This window comes from Cylas formicarius, unplaced genomic scaffold, assembly GCF_029955315.1.
Source record: "Cylas formicarius isolate icCylForm1 unplaced genomic scaffold, icCylForm1.1 PGA_scaffold_9__14_contigs__length_23061073, whole genome shotgun sequence".
Classification (NCBI taxonomy): Eukaryota; Metazoa; Arthropoda; class Insecta; order Coleoptera; family Brentidae; genus Cylas; species Cylas formicarius.
The window spans coordinates 8,094,201-8,121,920 of record NW_026844365.1 but is presented as its reverse complement, the minus strand read 5'-3'; the positions used below and the strand labels follow the sequence as shown (position 1 = coordinate 8,121,920).

The following is a 27,720-nucleotide window of genomic DNA, read 5'->3' as shown; positions in this document are numbered from 1 at the left end:
AATTCTTTTTTTTTAATTTTATTTTTAGTAAAAGTCATCAACAAAAGTGTTTCAAAAATCTGTCACTAGAGGGCATTTTACCAAGAACATTTTTTTATTTTTCCTGTATTTTATATATTTAGACTTATTTATTTAGAAGTTGTTACTCTGGTTTGAAGTCGATAAGTGTTATCCAAAAATCCACAAACCGATTTTATATTCTTGTCTCGAATTTTGCCTGTAAATGTAATTTTACATAACAGTACTTAATAAAATTTGAAAAAGTCATTGTCAGAATCCGTTAAAAATTAGTTTCTATTAAAAGAGCTTATTATCCAACTGCTACTGTGATATGGTCCATCAGGAATATTCAAATACTGAGGATCATTCAAATCAAATCATTCAAACCTGATAATATGAATAAAGGCAGACCAAGGTATAAAAGAACAGCTGCAAGACAAGAAAGAATATTTCAAAATGTGGAGGCTGACCCGTCAACCAGTACGAGAAAACTTGCTGGTCAGGAATGAATCACTTGCTCTACAGTTTGGGAAGTTTTGCATGAAAATGATCTTCGGCCCTTTCAAGTTCAAAGGGTTGAAGCACTGTATGAGGGTGATGAGCAATTGAGAGTAGTTTTATGCAATCAATTTTGTGGAACATTGAAAACGCACATGCAAAAATTGAAGTAAAACATCAGCGCTGATTTTCTTTAAATGTATGGGCAGGGATAATCTTATACGACGTCGCATAATGGGGAAATGTATTTGCAATTTCTCCAAGAGGAACTACCACTTTTGCTGGAAGAGGTACCCTTGCAGTGGAGACAAAACATGTGGTTAATGCAAGATGGCGCTCCACGCTATTTACGTTGGCTAGTTCGAGGATATTTAAATCAGGCATTTGAACATCGATGGAACTCTAGCTTGGCCGCGTCACTCACCTGACCTTAATCGGATGGACTTCTTTTATGGGGGCACTTAGTCTTTAGTGTATGAAACACCTATAATATATAGCAATGATCTGAGACAAAAAATAATAAACGCTTGCGAAATAATTAGTGTATTTTTTCGTATTCGACTTCAATTTTTAAAATGTATAGGAAAATGTTTAGAAATGAACGGTGGCCATTTTGCCAATGAATTGTAATTAGCGTTGTATACTGTTTAATTCCCGATTATTATTAATAACTTTTTATTTTCGAAAATGTTACTTAAATTAAACATTCTATTGCATCGACTTATGCCATTTTTTCACTTTTTTAATTTTTAGCATACCGTTTTAAAAAAATTTAGTGCACGCCTATCACCTTTCTGTAAATTAGAAGTGCGGGGTGTTCGGGTCGAGAATAAAAAAGTCGATTTGTGGCTAAACGATAACACTTATCGACTTAAAACAAGTGTAACAATTTTTGAGGATTTGTGATTCTACTTAAGGCAATCTATTCTATTTTCCAATACCAGTTTAAATAAATAAAATGCAGGGAAAATAAAAAAAATGTTCTAGGAAAAGTGCCCTCTAGTGACAGATTTCTGAAACACTTTTATTTTGTAACTTTTACTAGATCAGGACGGTGTGTAAAATACCAGCTTAGTCCGTTGAGAATTAAGCAAACTGCGTTAAAAATAAAATTAAAAAAAAAAAATTGACAAGCTATAACTCGGAAATTTTTGTTTTCCTCCAGGTTTCCGAACACTCTGTATATCAAAAATAAAGCGAATCCGGATCAACATTGCTATAAACTTTCAATTTTTATTATTTAAAAAAACACCCTGTGCGATCTAAGCGTGTTTTTGCTATAATGTGCAAGCTTGGAATTTTGCCTCTTAATATTTCGAAAAACAACCCCGGTACCTGGGGCCGACGAAAGTAAATAAAGAAAGGACCGAGACCGAATTTGACCTGGTGGCGGATGCTTCGGCTGCGGTTCAAAAAAGGAAAATTTGTCTCGGTCCCCATTGTTTTCGAACGAAAATCTCTTCTCTTTCGCGCGAGCGCCGCATCTGTCCCGTAAACGGATCCGGTCTGGAATTTATTTATAGATTGCCGTTTAAAAATTTACGACCCCCCTCAAAGGGGCGGCGGCGGCGGCACCCGCAACACATGTCGCGCGTAGGGGAGAACGTCGGTCGAATATCGTTTTTATCGGGAGGATGTCGTAAATAATTTTATAGTTAAATTTTACGCGCGGAGGCCGGCCGGTTTTTATTGCCAGACAAAACCGGTCGTGGGTGTCGCGGCGTGCGAGGACGCGAATCCCGCCATCTTGGTGGCGTGCCGGCGCGTTTGTTTGCCATTTTTTCGCCTTAATATGTCGAATCTTTTTAACGTGATGGGCTGAGACAATGTTGCCAGTGTCGAACATCGCCGTTTTTACCGAAATACCTTTCACACAAGTGTATTGAAATCGGATCTAATCGAGCAGGATGTGGCTGTATTACATGGTTATATATATGATGTCTTAAATTAATTTGTACCAACTAAAACTATAAACAGGAATTAGTTTCCGATTTGGTTCACTCGTAACGGAAAAAAGAAAGCAAGACAAGAGTGGAAAAAGTATAAGCTGAGGATTATTTATTTTCGAAACTAAGAAAAGATTTTAAGACAAGTAAAATAACTGACTATAAAAAATATACTGCAAAAATCGAAGGGAACCTGAAAACGAATACATTTCTTTTTATTATTATTATTATTATCTATTTAATATTAGTAATAAAAAAAATACAAAATAACTGCCTGATAAAATAATTTACAATGGTGCTACGGCAAGTGATTCTCAAAAAATATGTCTCATTTTTTTTGTGACTACTTTAGTAGTGTGTTTGAATTTAGGGATACCCCGTCCTATATTTCACCAATTCCTATGAGCAGGAGTATCGTCATATCTGGATTTTCTTAAAATTCTATTAACAAAAGATTCGATCCTAAAAAGGGCCAAGGGCCGGACGGTATACCGGCACAATTTCTCAAAAATTTGTCGAATAAAAATAAATGTCTAGGTCAAGGGCCATTTCCAAAAGGCCGGAAAGTTGTCCAGATAGTCCCTATCTTAAATTCTGGTGATTCTACAGACGCCACTAATTATCGTCCCATCTCTCTCTTATGTTAAGGTATATTTGGTTTTTCTGCTAAAGAATGACATAGATCCAAATCAACATGACATCAATTTTTCCATGCATAATGGTTTTGAGACGTGCGCCGCTGTGTATACCGATTTTTCCAAGACTTTTGATAAAGTACATCATCCAACTCTGAGGATAAAACTCGGAAATTTCGTCGTGCATGCTATATTACAGAACGAACTCAGTGTGTTGTTGTCAATGGTAAAAAATCTCGCTGTGGAAATGTTGCCTCGGGTGTCCCCCAGGGATCTCATCTGGCCCTTTTACTCTTTAATATTTTTGTTTTCGATGTTGGCCTTTGTTTTCCGGTTTCAGTTTATGCTGCTTTTGCCGATGATTTAAAAGTAAAAAAGAGATTCGTTTATATTGATGTATTAGAGTTTCAGAGCGATCTTGACAGATTTGCTGATTAGTGCAGAAACCACATATTATTCTTAAATCTTGTTAAATTTGTAAATTCAAATATTTGCAAGAAAAAAAAAGATTTTATAGATATTAATTTAATGCTTTATGTAGTTATAGTTTATATAGTTAAAAAGAGTTAAGCAAGTAAAAGACTTTGAACTGAGGTGGCTTTTACTTGATGAAAATCCATTTATCAAAATAAATAAGAATTAAAGGTTCAGATTTTCACGAAATTATATATTATGACATAACAATTGTTATGTCACAACACCGTGTCTTTATCAAATGTAATATTTACAAACTACCTGCTACTATATATACCGAAAAATAACCATAAAACGTTAATTAATGTTGTTGTGAGAATTTAAGTTCAATAAAGGAGAGGTATTTAAATCGAATTGAAACATTTGAATGTCTCATTTTGTTAATCTCCATGGCTTCCAATAAATTTAATTTTCTACTTTTTGTGGCTGTATGCAAAATATCAAAATTGTCGTCAAAAATGTATTTTTCTGTGTTTAAGTGTGTAGCATAATTAGAATCTAAACTATTGTTTTTAAACGCTGGTTTATGTTCGTTCATGCGTTTCTTGAAGGATCTACCTGTTTGTCCAATATAAATTTTAGGACAAGATCCGCATTTCAACCTGTAGACACCTGATTTTCGGGATTTTGGACATTTCGTTTTATTGTTTTTTTAATATTTTCCTATTGTGTTGTTAGTTCTGAAAGCTATTTTTAAACCACATTTTGACAAATGTTTTGAAACTTTTTCACTAGGTTCTCCTATGTATGTAATTGTTTTTAGTCCTTTGTTAGCCGAGATTTTTATGGATAATTTGCTACACACTTAAACACAGAAAAACACATTTTTGACGACAATTTTGATATTTTGCATACAGCCACAAAAAGTAGAAAATTAAATTTATTGGAAGCCATGGAGATTAACAAAATGAGACATTCAAATGTATTGCTTAACGATCAATTAGATTTAAATACCTCTTCTTTATTGAACTTAAATTCTCACATCAACATTAATTAAGGTTTTATGGTCATTTTTCGGTATATATAGTAGCAGGTAGTTTGTAAATATTACATTTGATAAAGACACGCTGTTGTCGAAACAATTGTCATGTCATAATATATAATTTCGTGACAATCTGAACTTTTAGTTCTTATTTATTTTGATAAAAGGAATTGTTCTTGACTCACAGCTAACCTCATATCGAAACCGTTGTCAAAAAATGTTTGAGAAATCTTTGCTTCATTTTGAGAACTACCAAAGAGTTCAACCGTCAATAATAATCGTGTTATAATATGATAAGGTCTATACTAGAGTACTCATCCCCAGTTTGGAATCCTATTTATAGTAATATAGAATAGAAAGCATACAAAGAAAAACCATGTAACAACTGAAACTTCAGATACAACAGAGATCTACGCTTTTGCTCGTAGGAAGAAAACTTAAAATTGATGTTGCTTTTCTTTACAAAATTGTAAATAATCTTGTGGATTCTTCTTTTTGTATCAATTACTTAAGCTTTTCTGTTGAGCGATTTAATATAATAATAAAGTTCTTTAGCTGGTAGTTATAATTTTTTTAAATCAAAACTTTGCTTTCATTGTAGAGATAAGAAATCTATTGCTCACTTTCCCGATTTTGTTAAATAGTATATTGTGCCATTTGTTCATTGGGTGGCTGCGTCTGCCTGTTGAATGGCCTGTAAAATATAAATAAATATATAATAATATTTTGATGTATGAAAAAGGATGAGTAAAATAGAAATTTAAATCTATGCTCGTTAACAAAATGTCGGAGTTTTCAAAATCGATTTCACTTGTGTATTGTGTGCTGTTTGGTAAAAAAGCGACTTTTTGAAATTGAAAACGTGTTCTTGAACACTGCGGTCACAAAGACTGACAGGGACAATGCCGCAAAACTGTAAAGTTTGAAAAGAACGGTTTGAATTCCGAAATTTCATGTAAACAAATTGCAGGCGTATTCCATAGCCGGATTATTTTCTTGTGGTGGGTGTGATTTCCACTATCTCGAAAATTATGTCAAATTTTATTTAATTTAACTATTTATATATAATTATGGAAGTTTCAATATTGTTACATTGCAAACTCACACGCCAATGATCCGTTGCCCCTCTCGTGAATTGTTTGCTCCCACCTTAGGTGGTTACTATAGCAACCATTCATATCTAGGCTTATTTATGTCTGTTTTAATTGGACGTCTGCGGTAAAACTACATCGATCAACACTGACTAAAGAAACTGAAAGTCAATTTATATTTTATAACGCTTTGAAAAAATCTCAGCGCTGACTTCCGACTCCGACTCTTAGGCGCCATTTCACAGGTCAGCTGTAGCCCTTAAGAAAAATCGTTTTACTCCAAATCTGATTTTGCTTTCGTTTGGTGAACATCAGCGATCAAAGGCTCCGCCTTGTACAATTTTAAGCTTTGGGATTAGCCTCTATAATAAAATTATATCAAATTATAGACATTGTTAACCGGCTTACAAGCATTTGAAATATGGATGAGAATGCGGAAAATATAATCTGGTTACTTGGTTAAATACGATATAAAAGGTGTTTGCCTCTTGCTATATAAATTCCACGGAATTTATACGAATCGAAGTGAAACAAGTTTTCAGCTATAGCAAAACATGACGTCCAAATTAAGAGAGTAAAATTAAGTAGTGCGTCATGAGACGAATAGAAAAAATGCGATGACAACATGATATGATAACATCGGGCCCTTTAGTTGTTATACCAGGAAATGATGACAGTTCCTTAGATAAAAAGAAATAATCTTTTGTAATTTAGTTATCTTATACCGTTACGGTATTTGCTATAAATATTTTGCTATGACGTAAAACGTCAAGGATATAATGAATATGCCATTGTAGGTATAATAAAGAGAAATTTTATTTTGTTATTTCTCTCTGCCTCTTGTTTGTCATATTATAAGATAAAGATTGTAGGTCTATCGGTATAATTTCTTGATATAGTCCCTTCGGTTTTGACTTATTGAATGCAGCAACTACCTGTGGCGATCCTATTGTGCAGATAAGAACATTGCAATAAATTTGCTATAAATGAGCAATTTAAAAAGATGTCGGACTATAGAAAGAAAATAATTTTGTTTTAAGGTTACAAGTTAAAATATTACTTGTGCCTACTTTTTTAGCAATATAATTGGATTGTTCCAAATGTCCGGGTGTTAACACATCTTTTTATTAAATCTACAACACTAGCACAGAGAATAATTTTGTATATGGTAAACATTCTGCTAACATATTTTTTTATGCTGAATGATTTCATAATTTCTTTTGAGTGGCATTATCCGTTATGTAACGCTATTCTGGAATGTTAGGTAGAAGCCAATCGTTGGAACCATTGTTTACAAATGTTTCTGTAAAGGTAGACAAGGATTGATTCTGGTCAAAACTGGCTTTTCGAACTTCCTTTGTCCATTGCTTGAAAACTCACTTGCCGGGACCGGTACCGAGATATCTATGCTTATTTCTTTCTTTAAAGAGATTTGATATCATTCTTTTCACAGAAGTCATCTTAGTTAAATGACATATAAATATTTGGAGCAGCACAATTTTGTTGGCATCGAGATACAAAAATTCAAATTTTTAAAAATAATTACCCTTCGACCTACTTATTATCTTTTTACATGATCATTGGAGCCCCTTCCCTACCAGGGATAGTACAGGTAGACCCGCTTTTTAATGTCGTCATTAGGTCAAAACCGTTTATTTGCGAACGCACTGTACAAGAATTCGGTGTTTACCTCTTTGCCGTCTCAGCGTTTATCATCGAATAGCTCCGGCGTTATCGAAAAATTCCAAGAATGCCGTAGATAATATATTATCACGTCGCAGAAAACATCAAAATGAATAAGTATACCGAGATATCGACTTAAAAGATGAAAGCCGTTTGCACACAAAACACTTTCGCATCGGAATATTAACTAAAACTGTACCCAATCAAGGTTATTGACCTCCGTTATCACATGGCTATGCGATTGGTTTGATCGGAATATATGTATACTAACACATCAACGATTTGGATCACTTCGTGGCATCTGATGATGATTGGTTGCAGTTGCCCCCCCCCCCGTTTCTATTTATAGAAATAAAATCTTAAGCAGGTATATACAATTGTTAATAAGAAACCCGTTATTTTTTTCATGTAAAATACAATCATCTTAAGTTTCAAAACACTAATAAGTGCTTGCCAAAAATACGTTTTTCTACTCCCGTCTGTAAAATGCCTAATTACACACCGATCTAACATGCGGGAAGCGTCAGTTTCCCACGGATCCGAGTCACTTCGGACATTTCCGGGATTTGGGAGCTATCGGATGTTTTCTGAGATATTTCCCACGCTTTGAATTTTGACGCGTGTCAATTCTGACGGTCATGTCAGTGAATGTATTAGTGTTGTTTTGCAAAAATGTATCCAAAAACAAACGGTCGTAGAAAAAGTATAGTACGCAACACGTTCGTTAAACTTTTAATTCACTCGTTTATTAAAAACTCGTGAGTCAAATGCCGTTTACCGCACTTAATATGCGTCTGTAAAATACCGAATTACACACCGATCTAACGTGCGGGAAGCGTCAGTTTACCACGATAGTTTCGTTTCTCACGGATCCGAGCCGCTTCGGACATTTCCGGGATTTTCCCACGCTTTAAATTTTGACGTTTGTTAAGTCTGACAGTCATGTCAGTGAATGTATTCGTCTTGTTTTGCGAACACGTTCCCAAAAACTAACGGTCGTAGAAAAAGTGTAGTATGCAACACGTTCGGTAAACTTTTTAAATCACTCGTTTATTAAACATTCGCTCCGCTCGTGTGCGCTTGTTGCATAATATACTACATATTATATAAAAGCAAAAGGTAATTCACATTAATATTAATATTAATATAAGAACATTTTCCCATTTTTTGGAAGCTTTTTACATTCGGTAAATTTTTGGTGTCTGTCGGCAAAACATTGAACAATCGAAGCCCATCACTAAAGAGGCTTTTTTGCATTTGTACAGTTTTAACAAACTGTAGAACAAAGTAGGAAGGAAGTAATTTATTTTTTATACTCCCTTCGGTAAAATACCTAATTACTCACCAATCTAGCGTGCGGGAAGCGTCACTTTATCACGTCAGTTTCGTTTCCCGCGAATCCTTGCCATTTCGGACACTTCCGGAATTTTACCGCACGGATGTTTTCGGAGATATTTCCCAAGCTTTGAATTTTGACGTTTGTCAATTCTGACGGTCATGTATTCGTGTTGTTTTGCGAAAATGTATCCAAAAACAAACGGTCGTAGAAAAAGTATAGTATGCAATCGTTTATTAAAAACTCGCTCCGCTGCGCTCCGCTCGTGTCAAATAGACTCGTGAGTCAAATGCCGTTTACCGCACTTGCTGCATAATATGTTATTTTATATATCAGCGAAACATTAGAGAACTCAATACTCTGAGACACCGACAACCACCCTAAAGACCCAAGCATTATCCGAATGGGAGTGTAACGTGTACAACCCGGAATAGCCCGCATGGCTTTATTTTGTAGCATTTGTATTCTATGAATATCTCTGTTTCTACAAGAAATCAAAAGGGAATTACAATACCAAAAATGAGGACTGATAATCGCAAGACATCTGCTCCAGTGGCTAATCTCAGGCAAAAGTCTACGCAAGAAACCTTTTTTCTAATTTTTTTACAAAGATAATCTACATCTTGTGAAATTAGTTGAGAATCTAGAACTACTCCAAGATACTTCATTTGTGAAACATTTCCTATTAACATATTATCAATATAAATCTTAAAATATAAGTTACAATTTTGTTTACTCCCAAATACTGTTTTATTTAAATTTATTTACGCACAATCAGTCACTAAATAACTTTAATTCCGAGTTAATATTTTCTATCACTTCTAAGTAATTTTGCCAGAAATTGATAGCAAAGTGTCATTCTCGAAAAGGTTGACAAAAGAATTTCTCAAAATTTTGTCTAAATCGTTCACATATAGAATAAAAAGCAAAGGTCCTAATACACTGCCCTATATTGTTTTCTAACTTGTCAGAAACCACGTTATTAATCCTTCTTATATGGACTGTCACATAGATAATCAACTATCCACACAAGCACATTCCCTCTTATCCCATATGCAAACAGTGTATCCATCAGTCGTCCTCTATCAATGGTCTCAAAGACTCTTTGAAGATCAATGAACACAGTTAAAACTATATTACCGTCATGAATGTCAGACTTTCATTTCGAGCATACATATTGTAAAGACGATTCACACGAGTGTTTCTCCCCGAACTCAGACTGTCCTTTTTTTAGGAAACTATGCAGCTGCTTACACACAGTTGTTTCTAAAACTTTGTCTATAACCTATAATAAATTAATTGGCGGGTATTCCCCAGGTTTATATAATAATATAATGACGCTTGTCTCGATCCCTTCGGGAATTTTTCCTGTCTTGGATATCCGATTGCACAAAAAGTATTTTTCAAAAAGTTTACATGGCATATGTTATCATCTGTTGATTTATTTTTCAATTTCATTACAATACTTCTTAGTTCATTTATATTTAGCGTTTGAGAGCGTGTGAATCCCTTAAGATTTTCTGTACTAATTAATTTGGTTTGTATATTTCGAATACTTGAAGCAATGTCAAGAATGTCAAGAATGCTTTTTGCTATATTACCCAAATCCTCAAATTTAAGATCAAAGTTGCTTGCATTTCTGACTTCTCGCTCCTTAAAATACTCACAAATGTATTCCTTTTGGTCTGATACTTTTTATAAGGGATATCTCGTGCCTTTTGTACTATTGGTACTATCTTTTATACAACCTGGTTTATGTTAGTTATAAAAGCTGCGTATATCACATTAACATCAGCAGCATTATAATTCCATTGCATACCATACAATTCTCAAATTATTTTATTCATATTTTCTTGATTAATCTGGCGTCTGAAATTTACTTGAGGTTTTTCTTTTGACGGACTGGTTTCTAGATAACATCCAATGATCATGTGGTCAGAGATATGTGGGAAATCGCGTGATGCTTCAACTAAATCATAGTCGTTTGAAAATATGAGATCAATCATTCAAGCCTGGTAATTCTTGTATGATCCCGAATAATATGAATAAAACCAACATCCTTTTTAAAATTAGTGTGCTTCTTATAAATCTTCCGAAAACAGTTTCTACTTGAAGTAGCTCGTTTTCAAGTTGAATTTTCCCATTAGATAGGTTGATCTCCTATATTAAAAACACATTAGAAAGCTTAAATTGATTTCCAGTTTGAGGGTTTCACATAATGACTTTAAAATATTTTCCGTCAGTTTTCAGCATTTGCATGCACGAAGTACCGAAGCAACGGTTCTGAGAGAAACTCTAGCGCGGTTAGACCTTCATAAAAATTTCCCAATGTTATATACCGGATTATGTCCTAAAAACGGTATATCGTTCGGCGAACTGTATCTATGGTTAGCCGCCGGTTCCAGTTTTTCACTGCCAGAACGCGTCTCTACGCGTTTCGCTCTAATCCCCGCCTCCGTGCGTCGCGGCGCTTGTCCTCTGAGCGGCGTCGGCATACCGCGACTCGCATTCGCACCCGACGAGCCGCACGCGATCGACACAGACTAACTACCCCTCCTTGGTGCTGCGAAACGCTGACACACATCGTCATCGTCGCCAGGCAGCCGCAGGGAGTGGAGGAATTTGGTGCCCCCGCCGTCGCTTTGGCGTTCATTCAGTCAATTGTCGTGTATCGTTTCGGTCGGACCGCGCCACAGTATTGTCCGGTCTTTTGAAAGTAAAACGTCCTGTTGACTATACGTGAAGGCCGTTGGTGTTGCTAGGGTTCGCTGACAAGCTCGCCCAGAATTTTGTGCGAAGTGCGCGAATTTGTCGTGGTCGTTGTCCGCGTAAGCGGTACTTCAAGCTGGTGTTCAAAGGTGAGTGATGGATCGGGATCGTTTCATCGATAACGTCCGTTTTCTTGTTGGTGTTTTCTTGGCCTGTTACGTAGCGGACGTGCGTTTTCAGGCGTTGGCATTCCATTGTAGATATCGTGGTTATGTTAGAAGTTAGGTCCCACGAATAATAGTCAACGCGAATGGTGGTAACAAAAGGAATGGCTAGGTTTCTTACCAACAAGGCTTACTTCATTATCATCATCCTTTCATAACCTATAAAGTTGAACGATAACTACTGCGAAATAAGATTGCCGTTAATAAAGACAAAGCGCAGGCGGCGTTGCCGGTACGCGTTAAGTTTCGAAAATAGTAAATATTTTGTTTACTAGAACTAGCTAGCGTCTAGTTTATTTCTTTCTTTTTTGTTTACTCAATGCATCTACAACTGATTTATTAATAAATCCTTTTTTAAATTCCATGTAGTGATGTAATTTAGCAACACATTAAGTCCTTAACATAGGGAAAAGGTGTAAGCTACTTAAACACATTGACATGGAAACATGATTCATAAGTTTGGTCTTGGCCAGATTTTATCATCACATTTCAGATTTTTCACTATATTATTTTTTTCAAGGCATTTCGAGTACCTGCAATACATTTTCCATTGCGAACTTTGTCAAACATTATTTGACGACGTACTGCTGATACTTTGGAAAAAACAGTGGTATACTTCCACCAGAAATATAGTGCTTTTACAACCGACCCCGTGATTAACATTGCCTACTGTTTATTATAGAACACCCCGCTGAGCAGATCCTTACTCGAAAACCATGGAATTCCTAGGTATTTCCTAGGAATTTATCTACCCATACCAACAAGCTTGCTATAAGTATGTTTTCAATATTTTTCATCGTGCAATTCTTGAAACATCTACAGAAAAAAGTTAGTACAAAGTAACAATTTATTAGGTTCTAGGTCACTTGTTTTTATTGCTGCTCCTACTTCCCCTTCCGAATTTCTTATAAAATTGAAAACATTCAAAACAATTTGTTTAGCATCCGAAGACAAATGGATTCTTTTTTTTATTTGCTGAGGTAGTTCGTCTTCCAAATTGTTATCAGGTTCGACTACCATCTCCACTTCGAACATCTGCTTCATTCCACGGTCTCCACAATTTAAAATGTTAAAAAAACAGGAACCTTCAAAAAATGTTTAACTGTAAGATTCTAATAAATATTTATCTGTATTCTTACCTGATGTATTACCTATAGTCTTAAAAAAGACTGTTGTTGTTTACAAATCGAAGAACTATGTAAAAGATACAAAAATACAAGAAGAAGAATGTTAATCGGCAGGCACACAAAACCTGTAAGATAAGTAAGAGTACAGATACTTACCCTTACCCTTCGAACTATCCAGTGAAAACAGCCTCGCAGGGTCAAAGCTCGAGAATCAGGTACATAAATACGTACTTACTGGAAGGAGCACAGTCAAATACCTCCTTAATATATACGAACATATTGCAATTTGGATTAAACTCTTAGGGACGATACATATCTCTTGCTGATAAAATAGACGCTTCTACTTTAAAATACCCCGCAGCATCAATGCTTAATCAAATTTAAAACGGCCCATTTACGTTCAAATCTCAAATTTCTACAAATATTCGTTACGGTTCATCTCAGTCGAGCCCTACATAAGCAAAATAAACATCTGTTGGGATGGGTTTTGTCCACGGTCCTGCGAGAGTCTGCGGTTAAAGTACTGTAAAATACTTAAAAATCAAAGCAATAAATACACTATATTTTTGGTCGTATTATACGAGGTGTGTTCAAAAAGTATCGCGAATTACGTATATTCGAATTTCGATTTTTTTTGTGGCGTTATATTGGTATTTATGTCGACGAGCTCGGCCATTTTGAATGTTCATTTAATTGTTGACAGCTGCTTTGCTTGCACGTGTTTTGGATCGTCTTCGATTTTTACCTATTCAAAAAAATGGATCAAAGAATCTGTATCAAATTTTGTGTGAAAAACGAAATTAAGTGCGCGGATGCATTCCGAATGTTGACTGTGGCATACGGAGAAGCTACCTTGGACCGAAGCAACGTTTATCGTGCCGGACGCCCGAGCACTTCAACAACAGACGAAAAAATTAATGAAGTGGAGAAAATGGTATTGGCCAATCGTTGAATCACCGTTAGAGAAGTTGCTGAGGATCTAAACATCAATGATTTGGGCATGAGACGGGTCGCCGCGAAATTCGTACCAAAATTGCTCAATTGTGACCAAAAACAGCATCGCATGAACATTGCTAATGAGATGTTAAACTCTGTCCGCGACGACCCAAATTTGCTAAAGAGGGTCATAACTGGTGACGAATCGTGGGTTTATGGTTATGACGTGGAAACCAAAGCTCAATCATCTCAATGGAAGCTGCCGCACGAACCAAGACCGGAAAAAGCGCGCCAAGTTCGGTCGAATGTGAAAGTTTTGCTGACAGTTTTGCACCACGATAACGCCCCTGCTCACACATCGTTGCTTGTGCGCGACTTTTTGGCCAAAAACAACACACTAATGATGCCGCAGCCACCGTATTCCCCAGATCTGGCCCCCTGTGACTTTTTCTTGTTCCCTAAACTGAAGAGGCCCATGAAAGGACGACGTTACGCTTCTCTTGACGAGATAAAGACGGCATCGAAGGAGGAGCTGAAGAAGATAAAAAAAAAATGATTTTTTGAAGTGCTTCGAAGTTTGGAAAAACCGTTGGCACAAGTGTATAATATCTCATGGGGATTACTTTGAAGGGGACAAAATAGATATTCATGAATAAATAAATATTTTTTGAAAAAACACAAAATTCGCGATACTTTTTGAACGCACCTCGTATATTGGTTGCTTTTGAATATTCTGGTATTAAAAATTTTGTAGCATATACTTAAATATTTGGTCGCACAATTTAACTGGTGGGTAGATACATTTTCTCCACGTCCATCAATCTTTATCTGTATAAGGAAAGAAACAGAGGGTGGTTCTTCGCTTGGGGTCCGACACTCGAAGTCCGCTTACTTAACGGCGCGATGCGCGGACCATATTTGCCCAAAACCCAAAGTTCAAGCGGCCGTTGATGATTTATTGTGCCGATATAAATCTCTAATCTCGTAAGACGTTGAAAAGGCGAGTGAGACAGAGCGCTTTCGATTATTGTTGCGACGCGGGGGGAAGAAATGCCAAACAGAAAGCAAATGGGAGGCAAACTTACTACCCCCCGCCTCCACACATTCTGGATATCGCGCGTTATCGCGCCGTTATCAGCGGTCGGCATATTTTGTTTGTTGTTCCTCGAGGCGAATCGATATTTATACGGGGCGTGTCATAACTTGAACCTTAGAGAAGTAGCTCGTCGATAGCATCGTCCCTGTAGCCCGGAAAAACCGGAAATTTGTAATCCAATCTGGAAATATCGCGGGGCAATTTAACATTCATCTTTATTTTTCTGACAAAATATAGAATCGGTCGTATTCATAAATCTGTACAGTGCGCTCAATTTATCTTGATAACATTTTAATTAATTGGCCGTAACTTTTTTGTTTTTAAAGATATCAAGGTAAACAGAAAGAGAAAATGTAGGGTTAGTAGCCAAGTTTTTTTTTCTGACATATAAGCCTACATCATATTTTTTAAAATTCAATAATAATTTACAAATTAAAGTAGAACAATAATACTAAAAATGACAAAAAACACTAAAGTAAAAAATTCTTTAACTATTCTAAATATGTGACCACCATTTTCCTGAATACATTTGTCGTATACTGTATGTCTTGCATTTAGTTACGTTTCCTGATTATCTGTTAACTGATTGATTGATTGATCGAAGTTCCACGACATTATTACAAGGACTTCTGTGCACTTGATTTTTTATGCGTCCCCAAAAGAAAAAAATCCATTAAAGTTAAGTCGGGCCTCTTGGCTGGTCAATCCATAGTTCCGCCGTTCCCTATCCAACCCCTTGGACATTCCATGTTAAGAAAATTTTTAACTTACACAACATTGTGAGGGGGGCACCGTCTTGCCCCCATATAATCGGCGCTGATATATTTAGGGGTAAATCTTCTATATATTGGTGCTCTAAGAGTTGCAAATAATGCTCTGCATTTAACTTTCGAGCTACAAATATCGGAGTCAAAATATGCCCATCTATGACACCGCATCAAACAGTAATTGATTAGTACCCCTGCGATTTTATTTCGTGTATTTGGCTAGAATTAATGAAAGACCAGTATCACGTATTTTGTCTATTACAACCCTTTCTTGTAGGGAACGAACTTTCATTAGTCCGTTAAATGTTTTTTAAAAAAATATATTATTCTCATTATGCCTATTTAAAAAATCACTGCATTTAGTTTTTTAATTTTACGAATTTTAAATGTATTATATTTATATTCTTTCAAAACTGAGTGGACTATATAATGTGAAGTGAACTATATCAAAATTTCCTATTTTTGCCGATATGTCAAAAACGAGTGAACTAAAATATAAAGTGTGTTACATCATTGTAATCGGAATAAGATATTAAAACAAATATGATGGTAGGTTTATATATGAGAAAATCGATAGTGTTTTTTTATACGTCACTTGGAAAAAAAACTTGGCTTGATATCTCTAAAAACAAAAAAAGTTACAGGCAATTAAAATGTTATCAATATAGATTGAACGCTCGACATATACACATACAAACATAATTATTGATAACATTACATATATTTTTATACAAAATAAAAAACAATACTAACACATAACAATTTACATAATAATTTATAGGTAGCACTCCGTTTATAAAATTTGCAAAAATAGCTATTCTGTGAAATGGAAGTGTTATAGATTGTTTTATACGTTTTGAAGGAGATTATTTTATGGAACCTTAGAACAAACTTACATCAAATCTGCTAAGCTATGCTAATGGTGTGTGTACTCAGACCGCTGCCGGGTTAAAAGCCTAATGAGAGGCGAGAAAAATACTGAATGTAAATACTACCTATAGCAATAGATACTTTGTGTCGCAGTGACTTACAAGCTAGTGGCCAAATTTCGCTATCTGAATCTACTAAATATTACTGTGAAGGCTAATTTTGGTTTATATTTCATATTGAGCCAGATAAATCTCATTCTGGCTTTTTGTGTTTGCCTTATATATTTTGTTGTTAAGCATGGAAACCACACTATGGCAGAAATTAAAACCAGAGAGAAAACTGTCATTTTAATAGATTCAGTATGTAATAACAGTCGAGGAATTCACCCAACTTGATATTTTTTTTGCATTCAATTTGATTAGTCGAGTTTCGTTTGATGTTAGGTCTAAACCCGGCCCAATCCTAGCTTATATGATGGAAAAATGAAAGATATATTTCTGGAATATTACCGCGAATTTTACAGCAGATTGGTTAGGAGAGAAAAAAAATCAGTTTGAAGAACCATCGAAAGAGCCGCATATAAATTCCGTACTTCAATGTCTGATAGAAATGAAACAACAACAACGGAAAGGTCGACGTCAGCTCCCGCGGGATATCCGATCTCATCCGGGCCACCAAGAGCGAAACGGTTGCCATTATCCCATACTTTGCGTTACATTGGAACCAATTAACTAATTGGAAGAGCGTAAAAACGAAATTTAACTGCTAATCAGCTTGCACAGTTCTATCATCCGAAGTTGATCCATTAGACGTTACTTTTCCGTCGTTATCGTCTCGACAAATAAAAATGACACCCATTTCGGGATAGTGCAGTGTTCGAATCTCGAGAATCGAAAAATCAAATCAGACGTGCTCGGTCGCCAAGTCTAATCCAAGTGTAGCGACGACATTGATTCACCTCGCAAGCATTCAAATTACTTCCTACAATAAACAAATGGACGACTTCCTCGTTAGGCAGCGTGGATCGCGCTTGCGAAATACAATCGGTTAATTTAATACGTTATCGTTTTTCCTTTTCGTTGTCGGATGACGCAAACGTCATGACACGTTTGGGCAACGCGAACAATTCGTCATCCGCACTTGACACGTGCACCACTTGGTTCGAGTACAAGTTTGCGGGACGCCAAAACGAAAAAAAAAAACGGTAAACTATCCATTAAGCCTAATATCAGTTGGGGTTTGTGCCCAGCAGGAACCACGTTCGGCCATTTTCGTTGATGTGTGTCTTGTGAACTACCTCAGGCCTCACTACCTGGTCCTATTTTGTTCTTTTTATATATAAATGGCCCGTTTCTAGTATTTAAACTTATCGAATACTGAGGGCGACTAAGCTACGGCTTGGCTATAGCTTTGGGAGTGTTAATCCCAGATTACAAAGAGCTGTAGGCCACTGATTATTGACCGTAATACCTTAACTCTTTAACCCTGCAATCCTTCTCTTTTTTTCCTCTTTCCACCAACTCTTCAGAATAGGAGTAGTCCTGGTGCTGTTTTTTTGTATCGTGTAGGAACTGTTTTTGCATTTGAATAATTAAGACTACATTGTGAGTAATTTCATAAACTAGTTCGGTCGAGATGGAGAACAAGCTGGGCGGGGCAAGTTCGTAGTGCGTAGCGCGAAGCAGCTTTGTATTTCAAAAAGAAGTCGCTTCGCGTTTTCTTGTCCTACAGGGGCCCATTGTTTTTCTATCGTGCTCCTGCGGACCACTATGGAACTTTTGCAAAATCGATGTAATTATATCGAGTACACACCCTGTATAAAGTATCTTTTACTGATCGCCGAATTTCAAAGTAACGACAAACTTTGATAAATATAAAAAATTGTACAAGTAATAAAGATTTTCATTTATAATATTCCAAGTATCTCGCACACCCTGTATGATAGACGAAACCTCTCTCTCCTCACAATTTACGAAACTGTTTGGACCAAATTTTTACAAATTTTATAGTTATTAATTAACGGCTAATAATTTAAAAACGAAAACGGTAAATTTCAGAGTGTTTTTGATTTTTTTTAACCATAATCGACATACCGTGTACATATTGAAATGGAGGTTATAGTCCTCGATCTTCCACGTTTCCTAGTCCAAGAACTTTTCTAAAATACTAAATGGTTTTCGAGAAAATAAGATTTTTCTGAAACCATGCAGTGCACCTTGACTGCCCCCGGAATAATGATTTTCATATGGATTTTTTCAAATTTCTCGAGCAGTGTGTGTGATAGACGAAAACCGCAACTACAAAAATTGTAGCTCTTGGTGCGGCCTATGACGCTATTTTAATCGTTAGCTATATTTTTTACGATTTTTGATTTGTGGTTAATAATTTACTCTGGAAATGAACAATTTTCAAAGTCTTTTTTGCCTATAATTTAAAATCCTGTATATAATCGAAAAAATGCTTGAAATAAATGTTATAACACTGGATCCTCCGCGTCTGCCAGTTAAAAGATTTTGCCGATCGGGCTAATGGTTACCAAAAAAATAATATTACCAAAAAAAATTCAAAAATAAAAAAATACTTTGCGGTATTTAATTGCCCTCCACTTTAATAGTTTAAATGTGTGTTTCAACTTCTACTTCTCTCTACCTATTACGTTTTTTAATATCGCACGGAATATCGCAAACACCCTGTACAATAGGTGAAAACATTAAACAAAAATTTTTGCTGTGTATGCGAGCTTTATATTGCCATGTAAAAGAAACTGATATTTGAAACACAGTCCTTTAGTTGACCCCAATTTTCAATAATAGGTGGACTCATTTTTCAGTTTTTTTTTTTAATTTGGGCGCACCCTGTACATGTTTGAAAAATTGCCAAGAATAAAAGTTATACAGCCAAATCTTCTGCGTCTTTGAATTCCAGAATTTTTGCAGTCGCGTAACTCGTCTTTGAGAAATGATTTTTTTCTTAGACCTTTGCACTCGCGATTTTTCATTTTTTTAAAATGTCCCGACCCTACTGCCCCCCCCCCCCATTTCAATAGGTTCCGTCAGGGGACCAAATGCTATTTACGTGCAAAAGTTGAAGACGATAGCTTCAACTTCCGGGCACTTATCGTGTTTCATAGCGATGCCCAAAAAACAGTGGAAAATCCGGAAAAAAGATGGATGCCGGCTTCGGATCGCGGTCATTTTTAAAAGGCCTACGTGCTTCGTGAAGGGTTAAAAAGGAGACAAATCTCAATTGCGTAGGTCAAACTGCTTCAAAGTTATTTCGTGAAAACCAAAAGACGAGAAACGGAGAACGGACAAACAGACAAAAAAAAATATTTTTTTCGACGCTGATCATTTCTGTACCAACTCTCCTCTAGGACCAACCGTTACTGGGACCTGCAGTTTAGTGAGGAGCGCCAAAAAAAATCGATTTCATCGATTTTTCGAAAGTAACAAGAATAACGAAAAGTGGGAGACGGGTGTAGCTGGCTATGGCTCGACCATGGATTTAGGAGCGCTCACTTTAGATTACTGTTTATCGCACGTGAGAGAGATAAAGCCACAGTGTAGTTCATTCACATGGTCTTTTAGTCAGCTCTCGTTCAGAATTCTCATTATTGCAAACCATCTCTTCCGAAGCTTCGACGAATGTCTATAGTTTCCAGAGTCAAGTTGTTGCGTCAGTATGGTGAACTAGATTTTGGAGAACCTTTTGTATGCTTTCGTCATGAAAATAAAACTCGCACAACCAATACCGAACGGTTCAACGTTCATGGCATGCATATTTCATTTGTTTTCTGGATATAAAAATACCTTGTGGAATAAAAATAGAGGTTTACATAATTTATTGCCGATATATATATTGATCGGTACGAGATAATAGACAAACGGAAACGCAGAATGGAGGATCGTCATCGTCGTTTGTTAAATAAATCATTTTCCGGGTAATATAGTTTTTTTTTTACGTTTTCGTACGAATTCTTTTTCGATGGTTCGTACGCGACTTTGGATAGTCATATTGCAATGAATTTTGCCGTCATTGTTGTCGTGCGTGATATCGTAATCGCGTTTCGTATTGAAGGATTTCGCGATTATGTCGGTGAAAAAAAAAAACGAGACACGCGAGTTTGATAGTGATTATAGTGCTCGTCTGTCTATCAATCTTGGTCGCTTCGACGTGTATGATACAGCTACGCGATGGTATCAGAAATTAGGAGCAACGGGACAATGTTGCGTTTCCTGGCCTGTAAAGAATGAAAACGCGGCTGTTACGGTACCTGGATAATTACAAGTTGTACGTACATAACAATGCACTATTGCTCTGGTTAGGTTTTCGATTAAAGTCTTGTTTCCGATCGAACTAGAGCGCCAGCATTTATTGGGCAACTTGGTAAGGTCGGTTAATTTAATACGTCATCGTTCTTCCAATGATCCAAACGTCACAACACGTGCACTACCAAATCTGCAAAGTAACCAGTCACGAACTGCGTAGGTGTGATGAGTCTTTTTTTCCTTGTAGTCCATCTATTAGATCATTAATCACTTCGTCCATTCAACAGATGTACTTTGCTATAGCTGCGGGGGTGTTCAATAGCTGTAATAACTTAACCCTGTAGCTTTGCGATCTCTCCTTGTGGTTTTTTCCATGTTACTTCGTTTACTTCTCTATTATTGTCTATCGTGGTAAGGTTCCATAGCCATTATAGTCTCCTTGCTTGAACACGTTTTCCAGTTCACTATTTATCCTTATCTCCCAGCCATACTCTCTATTCTTCCCGCCAAAGATTTCTCTTAATACTTTTCTTTCCTGTATACTTAGTTTCTGTTGATTTTTTTGATTGAGGGCCCATGTCTCACAACACTCTTCCTTTGACATTAGAATTTTGTGAAGCCCACAGAAAATTTTTACATTTTGCTATTCCTAGATCAACTTCCTTGTCCTCTTCATATTTGTTGGTTATTAGTACTCGAAATACATATAGTCATTTATCTTTTCAAATTCATATATCTTGTTAGTCCTCACTTCTGCTTGTTGTGCTGATCTGTTGTTGATCTAGAAGGGCAATAACCTTATAGTTTTTACAACGGACGGTTCGCCAATCATTATATTTTACGTACATATACAATGAGATTGTGAGAAAATAGCGTGTTTTGTTAATAAAATTAAAAATTTTTATTAATACTAGTAGTCGAACTAGTAGAAGAAGAAGGAAAACTATGTGTTTGCTGAATTTTTGGATATTTGGCAGATTCATTCACAATGTAATTGTTTTTTGTTATAGCTTTTATGCTAAATAAAATATATATTTATTTTACTTTTTTATTAATTTATTGACTTTTTTTTTAATAAACGTAAAAGATAGCGGCTTACAAAAAAAAATGACAAATGAAATGAAAAACTTACTCCGCCAAAATAAACACGAAAGGAGTAGGAGGACGAGTGCTTTTTCGATGATTAGTTTTTGAAGGGGCGGAGATAAGATTGCGTTAAATTGGTTGCCGCTTTCAAACTACTGGACGACGACGACGACTACCATCAAACATTCTAGAAAATGCCATTCATTTTTTCACTTTCTGCTCGAGCGAACGACAAACAAATCAGAACTCGGACGAGAGAGAACTGGTAAATCTTGCGCGTGAACATTTCGAACGAACGGGGTGGATCACCCCCTTTGCCCGTCCAAAAAAAGGTACGCGTCGTCCGACGGTGGGGGAAACCCCGGGAATTTGAATTTCGAAACGGCGACGCGACGTTTTAAAAGCTTTTTTTTGTTTGCCCGCCTGTCTTTTCAATTTTCTTCCTCCAATGGGGGGTGTAACATGCCGAGTTTGGTTGAGAGGGGGGAGTCGGAGGGTGATGTTTTTGTCTCGTCAGATTTGGATTTAATGATGCGCGGCATATATGGCTGCTTGCAAACCATTTAGCTTTAACATTTTTTTCCATTCTATGCGGCTTTGTATTTTTCTTCTAAAATCCGGGATTTGGTTTTATCCCAGCTTTTGTTCTACCACCTCCCTTTATCTAACTCTAGGACTTGTCCTTACGAACTTTCCACGCTATTATTCGTATTATTTTTTATTAATTTTCCTATTCAAGTAGTCAGAGTTAACATTCGTCGCTATTTCCCATTGTAACTCCGTAAATCTTTCGCTTCCACGTTTTCAATTTTTGAGAGCATCGGTCCCAGTTCTGTTTTGTATATTATTTTTACCTTTCGTTGCACTTTTTGCTATTCTAACCTCGATTTTGGTGTATTCATTATAGTCTAAAATCTGAGCTAAGATCGACCTTCATCAGTGTCAACCGAATGAAAATGACATTTTATCAAATAAGTTTCTGAACTTGACTTGATATGACAACGGAAATGTTCAAGATCATTTTTAATTAAAATTTAAAAAAATGTTAGCGATATCTTTTGTATGGCCGCCAAACCAAAAGTCACGTATGCTGAGTAAGGACATGCCATTTCAGCTACTTGTGAAGGAATGAAAGTACGACGCACACCGAAGAGCTGAAAGCAACCAGTAATGTAAGAGATGTTCCAATACAAAAGAGCTTTGGATTTTGGGGAGACTTTTATTCAGGGTTGAAACTCTTACGTCATCCCTTAAGTTAACATCAGAAGTGGGATGGTTCCGTGTCCAGTATTGAAAAAGAGATACAAATTATTGGTGAAAATGGCGGAAAACAATTGCACGAATGGTGTCGTGCTTAATCTTACAAAAGATTCGAACGCGGATAATGTGTCACCTAGTGTCGAGTCTATTCCTGAACTTTCGAATGGGACAGTGCAGTGGCAAGAAACTTTAATTAATTTAATCGCTGCCCAACAAAGAGCCTTTGAAAAATCGAGGTTATCGATACTGTTGCGAATGGCGGTCGATCTTGGGAAAATTTTTGTATTGATCTCATCACTGCGTTTCCTAAGAAAGAAACACCCGAGGCTCAAGCATTTAAAACTGCCCCAGTGCCGCCAAGTCCTAATTTTCATTCTTTGTGTGGATTACGGAAATCAGAAACTTTGAAGTATATACAGGGTTTTACGCAAAAATTGCTCTAGAACAAGGTGTTAGTTTTAGACATTGCTAAACAAATATAATGCAAGACCACGTGCAAAACGTGTGTTGAAAATTGATGAGATGCGGAAAAGAAAATTTCGTTTTGGGAAAAGCCGAGAGATAAGTCATAAAGAATCAAAGAAGTCTTTAAAAGGATCATGTTTTAATTGTGGTCAAGGACACCATAATCATACGTGCCGCAATAAACAAGAAGCACCAAACGCAGTTCGAGAAGAGATTCCAGGTTCATCCAAAGATGAAATTTGCAACTGATCACAGTGAAAGTGATTGTTGGTATAATAACGGGAAAGCCAAAAAGGCATTCTTATTTAAAAAATGACGCCATTTCGATGCAACGCCAACAGTGACGTTATTGTGCCTTTTTGTAAGTTGATCGATATAGTGGCGCTTATTATAAAACATGCTGTAGCAAAAATGTTAAATGCAATAATGATAATGGACGATAAGGTCCGTGCTTTTTCGGGATTTGAAACCCAAATTGTTTATGCTGTCGGTGTTTGTAATTTAATCACTGTTATGCGGACGTTGAGTTTGGATGTTACTTATGCGGTCGTACCGAATATTGTCGACCTTGTTTATGAATAAAAAAGAAACAATTTTTTGGACTCGAATTACACCATAACCTGCTCAATATTTCGAACGTAATGACTTCAAAAATTGTGGAGAATATGGTGATTATCAATTTCACTTAAAAGAGGATTTGAAATTACTAATAGAAAGACTTTTATTGTTTTAAAAAAATAAAACTCCCGACCATATTATGACTGGTGAAATGACAATAAACTTAATGGACACTACTCCAGTGGCGTACCGAACTTGTAAGTTGGCATATCAAGAAAGACTTCGACTTAAGACAATCTTTCGTATGGCCGCCAAATGTCACATACGCAGTAATGCAGCGAGCGAGCGAAAGTCTAATCCTCGTCGTAGACAAGAATACAATGCGGCGCACAGACGCTATCACCTGTGACAGAGGGCACATGTTCCTCATGCTTGGTAATAACAAGGATTAATTAATTTACTACAGAACAGTGTTTTGAATAAATTGTGTAAAAATAGGACTTGGTAATTGATTTTAATGAAAAATCTTACAACCATTGTTCTTTAAAATGATCATTTCGACGATTAGGAGGTCGACCCAAAATTCAACTCAGTTTGAAGGTTATCACTGCGCGTGTTACCAAAAACTAATTGTTTAAAAAAAAAATAATGAGGATTTTGGTGCATTTGTTAAAAATCTTGAAATAAGTATATTGTTAATTATTTTTTTAATTACATCAGAATATTTTTTCTCCACCTTTTTGGTTTCACGAAGTATCTCAGACATTTCAACTTAATCGGAAATTGATGAAAGACGAAATTCAAACTCAGAGGGAGGCTTTGGTATAGCTTTTAGCAATCTGTTGGGAGAATGACTATTTAATTAAAATAAATAACAAAGAAATATTTGTGACAGTGGAATAACATTGCTATTCCAATCAAACTCAACAAAATCGCGTAATACATAATAAAGAAAATGATTACGAATGTTTTCATGAAGAGGCGGATAAGAGAATGCATGTTTTGATAATTTTGAGTGTTTTTACTTCACTAAGTAAAAAAACGTATCAACAGTAATCTTAATTGCATCAATTGTACCGAATTGGCATCAAAATTGGGACTTGATTTATACCTAGGTCAACCTGTTTTTTTATAACAAACTATGTTCGAAGAACTAAACATACCAAAAATATTTTGCTTCATTAATGGATAACGCGGACGTTAATCTTCAAATTGATGAAATTGTAACAAAGGTAATGACTCCAGATATCCAATATTTGTTAAAAATGTTTGTGCAAAAGGAGATAATGAGGATTTTCTAAAAAAAAGTTACAAGTTCTGATTCAAACACAAAAACAAAAAAATTACATACTATTTATGTCGACTCAATGTGGTTACATGCAACTGATCCTCATTGTGCAAAATTGAACCCTGAAAATTGTGGTTGGTTTCTAGATTGACATTTAAAACCGCACAGCACTTTCCAAAATATTTTGGAACAGTTATTATAATTTAATTCTTGAATAACGTATTTATGGTACATTAGCTCCATCCACAAGAAAGGATGCAGAAAGTATGTGGGAATTGCAGAGGGATTAGTGTCACCAGCTCAGTAGAAAGATTGTATGATCGGATACTGAAGAAGCGTATTGAACTGGAGTACCGGGATATCGAAGAACAGAGCGGAAGGTCCTGTAGGGACAACATATATACTCTCCAACAAATTATAGGAAAATGTGTTGCTCGTAACCTCACTACTCATCTTGTCTTCATTGATCTTGAGAAAGCCACGGTACCCTTAAAACTTTTATTTTATATTTTGACGAGAACGGTCATAAATAAAAGATATATTATTGCTCTACACAAGATGTACAAGAATCCACAGAGCGTAGTTAAGTCCCAAAACACCTTGTCAAAACCATTTCCGGTGTTAAGACAGGTTAATCAATGCGAACAGTATAAATATCTTGGTAGTATTATATATAACCAAGGCTTATCTGCACAAGACATAGGACGCAGAATACAACAGGTTCAGAGGAGTGTACGAGGTTTGAATCCTTTACTTTGGTCCAATTAAATATCTATAAAAACAAAATTGACAATATACAGAGCAATCGTATCAACGACGAGATGCTGTAGAAATGGATTTTGTCAGAAGATCCTATCGCATATCTAGGTTAGAACATAGACCAAATGACGAGATTAGACGCCGTACAAATCGAATACACAATGCGAAGAGTATAAATACCTTGATAGTATTAGATCTAGCAAAGGTTCATCATCAGTCATCATCAATCATCAAATATCTATAAAAATAAAATTGACAATATACAGAGCAATCGTAGAACCAAAATGACATACGGATCAGAATGTTGGCAGCGAAAGGAATAAACGAGGAGGAAAATCGGATCCTGTAGAAATGAATTTTCTCAGGATATCATATTGCATATCTAGGTTAGAACGCATATCAAATGGCGAGATTAGACGCCGTACAAATCGAATACACAGAACAACCGAACGAATTGAAACAAGACAACTTGTATGGTATGTGCATGTTAAACGAATGGAGGAAAGTAGATAGCCAAGAAAAGCTTTTGAATATGCTCGACCAAATAAAAGGAAATGAGGGGACCACATAGCTGGATGCAAGAATTTTGCATTGAAATCAATGTACAAACAATAAAAGTGTTTTAAATGTTCGTTGGATGACTTTTCTGAATGACGTGCTTTGCGCTGACCCACATTGTCGAGATTGTTCAGCATTTTATATCGACTGGATTTCATCCCCGCCGCCCCATGCATACGTCTCAATTGTCCTCGACTGAACAACGTCGTCTGCAGCGGTTCGAAATCCACGTCTCGAAAGTTTCGAAAAATACCCGACAATCGATGTTTTGTTTCCGGAACATAATCGACTTTAGCCAAGGCGACTAAAGTCGAATAATCTGTTTCGAACACAGATATATACTCACGAGAAAGAGACATGACTGTTGTTATTCATTTTATCAGTTTGTCAATAAAGTAATGTCTTATGTTTTATAATGTTTATACAGGGTGGGCCAGCCAGACGGGAAGGATAACTCCTCCACAGGCGTATCTCCGAAAACCCTTTTTTGGATTTCATAGCTATGTTTTTAGAATACTTTCATTATTCAGTTGTATTTATCTGGTAGTAGAATAATTCGCGTTTGATTTATGGAAGGGAAAGAATAAAATCCATGAAAAGAAACCTCTAAGTATCTTGGAGAGGAAGTGCACTATCTACTAGGGATTCGTGACCATGAGGCCAAATAATAAAAGTATCATCAACGTAGCGTTTCCATAATTTTGGTTTTAGATGGAAGGTGTCCAGAACTTTCTTCTGAAAGGCTTCGATAAATATATTCGCGATGACTGGTGATAGTGCTGAAGAACGCATAGCTCTTCCCGACCTTTGTTGAAAAATTTGAAAGTTATAAAAAATTATGTTCCAGGCAAGCATTTTTCAATTAAGGTGAGGTTTGGTTTCAGATTCTCGCATTTTAATATGGAATGGTAGTCAAAACACATCACAATTTAAAACTTGTCCAAAAATCTCTCAAAGACAAAATTCCATTTGAGATGCCAGGAGTTTACAGTATTCCATGCATATGCGGCAAAGAATACATTGGGGAGACCGAACGAAAAATATCAACTAGGCTCAAACAACATTGAAGAGCATTAAGATTAAGACAAATAAACTCATCACCAG

The 27,720-nt window shown here is 36.1% G+C and overlaps 1 protein-coding gene across 3 annotated transcripts in view; it reads left to right on the top strand.

Annotated features, from left to right (window-relative positions):
• Positions 1-27,720, top strand: part of LOC132707128 (cyclin-dependent kinase 14) — a 130,284-nt gene that overhangs the window by 9,911 nt on the left and 92,653 nt on the right. Inside the window, exon 1 of one of the 3 annotated variants that reach the window (XM_060678827.1) lies at positions 11,205-11,503. The exons of the other annotated variants lie outside the window; for them this stretch is intronic. The gene's annotated coding sequence lies outside the window, so the exon portion shown is untranslated. Of the gene's footprint in view, positions 1-11,204; positions 11,504-27,720 lie in introns of those variants that run through there. 3 annotated transcript variants of the gene reach the window in all.